Here is a 3,390-nt window from a genome sequence, read left to right as displayed (position 1 = left end):
TAGGCTACATTGAACCCAGTGACTTTAGGAACTACCCACAAACTCAGACTGCTGAATACATGATATTATATCACATTATCTGTGGCTCTGGATTCCGTCTCCCATCATGTCCAGTAGAATTACATTGGGAGAAGAGTACTATCGTCCGTATGGACAGGAGGAACAAATAATGATTCAAAACTGGTTCATTGTGCATGTGGCTGTGTGACTGTGCTTTGGCTTTTCTCAAGCAGGACTATTCATGAGTAGATGTATATGTATTCACATCACTGATGATACATGATACATGATCACTCTGAGTTCTGCTGCCCTCTGCTGGACAGACATCATATCTCCTCCCTGATCCCAGATAGATCCCAGACTGATCGGTGTATTGATGTTATTGTATGTTTAATTTTCTGATGCTTTGGCAATACCGTTTGTAAACGGTCATGCCAATAAAGCAACATTTGAATTTGAATTTGAATTTGAGAGAGAGAGAGACACAGAGAGAGAGAGAGAGAGAGACACAGAGAGAGAGAGACAGAGAGAGAGAGAGAGAGAGAGAGAGACAGAGAGCGAGAGAGAGAGAGAGAGAGAGAGAGAGACACAGAGAGAGAGAGAGAGAGACAGAGAGAGAGAGAGAGCTCACAGCTGATTTCCTGCAACACGTAGATGGAGGACAGAGCAGATCACTGCTCGTCTTCCACCGCCCACTTCTCATTACTGTGTTAAGAGCTCATGGACGTGAAGTCCATTTGGGACAGGAGACCGAACCACCGATACAACTCTGCAGTTAGAGGCTGCTGCTGACTTCACAGCGCGGGACACAGAGACAGACAGTAGGCGGTGGAGTTCCCTCATTAGAACCGGATCAATCGTTACACGCAGAGACCGCGGGGATGATGAGACACGTGGAGCAGCCCGCCCTGGAGGACGTGGCCGAGGAGGAGGACGTGTTCACCGCGGAGCTGAGCTCCAAGAGCACGCTGGAGCCCGGCAGCTGTCAGGTGTGTGTGTGTGTGTGTGTGTGCGTGCGCGTGCGCGCAAAAAGACACACTACTAGTCAACATGTGTCCCTGACTGAGGACTGGTTCACATCCACTCAGGCAGCTTGCTTTGGAGGAGAACCGATGAGAAGGAGACTTGATGTCTTTCTCTTAGGTAGCTGGTGAGGAGGAGGAGGAGGGCCAGCTGTCGGTGTCCCAGATAGAGGCAGAGTTTGTCCAGCTGACCTTCAGGAAGCAGCTGTCCTACAGGTAGGAGACACTGAACACAAAAGTGGAATGCAACCCACTTCCTGCGAACCTGTTTTACCTGAATGTGACGTGTGTGTGTCACATGACGCAGTGCGTGTGTGTGTGTGTGTGTGCTCATGCTAACACAGCTGACCCCCATCTGTAGTGTGTGTCCACAGTGTGTGTTGTGTTTGGCTAACGGAGGTCCACACTGTGCTGGCTGCTCTTCACATGAACATGTACTTGTAGAGAAAAAGAGTACTACTACAGGACTACTGCTTCTTGGTTTGGTGATGTGGGTTTCACTGAGACCACGTTACAGTAACAGGACTTTGTATCGTCAATATTAACACTGTTGCAGAAGGAAACGTTACCTTCGAAACTGTTGCCATGTGATTGTAAACAGCTCCAGGCAAACCTTGTGTACCTGGATGTTTCCTCTGATGACTTGTTGTCGGCAGGTCAATACACACATGATGAAGATGATGAAGGTAAATGTGCACAGGGACTCTTCATTGGAGCATTCAGCAGTCCAATACTGTACCTGACGGGTCCATCTGTATTATTCATGTATCTGAAGTATCGGCCCAATAACATTCCATATATTGACCAGTAATCCATCACAAGCTCAAACATATAGTTGTTTCTAGAGCTTTCATGAGACTGCTGGGACGGGTTCAAAGGTCACAGACCAGGGGTCAGGAGACATGAGGCCTTTCTCACATCCTCCATTCCTTTCCTCGCCTCCTCTTCAACATCTTAGTTCAGGAGATTGGACCAGAGTATGTGCATTGTGTGTCTGCTTAAAGGCACTCACACACACAATCCATCTTGATTACTGATTAGAACATTAACAGAAAATATGGTGATCAAACATTTCAACCAAGTATAACACCATCATTATATTTCATATCAATATGTGCTTTCTAAATGAATACCGGTATAATAAAGTTTTTCTAGTGTGGGATTTGGATGGAACCTGGTCTCTGGTCTGTGGTCTCTGGACTCTGGTCTCTGGACTCTGTGGTCTCTGAATGCTGGTCTGTGGACTGTGGACTCTGGACTCTGGTCTGTGGTCTCTGGCTGCAGTCTACAATATAACCATAATAGAGAGACTTTTAAAGGAGCAGTGCATCTGGATAAGTGACATCTAGAAGTGAGGTTACAGATTGGCCCCTCCCCTCACAAGCAGCCTTCAGGTACCCTAAAAAGTCCAAAGTGTCCCTCTGTAGCATGGTGGACTCCATGAAGAGGACATGTGTAGCTATGAAGGGCTCATTCTAAGCTCTGGTGGTTATACACTACTGAAAACATACTTCTGAATATGATGTTGAACCTGTGGAGCCCTGAAGGGGATCTTGCATGTGAATGGATTCTGTCCTGCCCTACTTTAGGTTCAGGCCTTCACTTGTCCCCCCTGGGTCTGATTTGAGGTGTAACGTTTGAGAAAAGGACGGATGTTTTCCATCACTGTGTTGCAGGCCAGATAGAAAGAGAAGCTTCTTATGTCACTGCCAGCATGAGGCCTAATCTCAACATAATTTAGTAATCAGTAATCCAGATGGATGGTGTGTTGGTGGGGGTGGGCAGGCTGGCACCGACTCACCACAGGGCTTATGTAAGACCACAGTCTGTGCCACTGCAACACTGCTGTCGACTTCCTCTTGTGGAAACAATAAATATTATTCATCATGATGAAACATGTCCCACTCACTGAACCACAGCAGCATTAAAGGCAGCTCATCTCTGTGAGGCTGTAGAACACGAGAACCGGACTGACACCAGTACCCGAGCTGTTTGCTCTGAATGTAATCACGGTTACGGTAATCACTGCCGACGGTTATCAGAGAGGAAGGAGCCTGCAGACGGAACACATCAGCTGACACACGGTGATAGGAGTCAGACATTAGGCGCTGTCTTCCTGGTAATAATTCTACTAATTGGAACACAATTGTGTTTGTTCTGTATAATAACAGGATTAGAAAGGGTTCATTGAATTGAAAAACCTCTGAGCAGTGTTTAGTCATGAGAGGAGCCCTTCACCGCTCTGTGTTTCCTTCTTCAGTGAAATCCTGGTCAGAGACATGTTCTGTATTATTGTCATGCCGGTCCTCTCAGGCCAGGATCTGCTGCTGAGGCTCTGGATCATGAGTCTGGACTCCTTTCCTCTCTC

The sequence above is a fragment of the Anarhichas minor genome, unplaced genomic scaffold (assembly GCF_050575085.1).
Source record: "Anarhichas minor isolate MPS153535 unplaced genomic scaffold, ASM5057508v1 ptg000018l, whole genome shotgun sequence".
Taxonomy (NCBI): Eukaryota; Metazoa; Chordata; class Actinopteri; order Perciformes; family Anarhichadidae; genus Anarhichas; species Anarhichas minor.
This window is presented reverse-complemented; position numbering follows the sequence as displayed.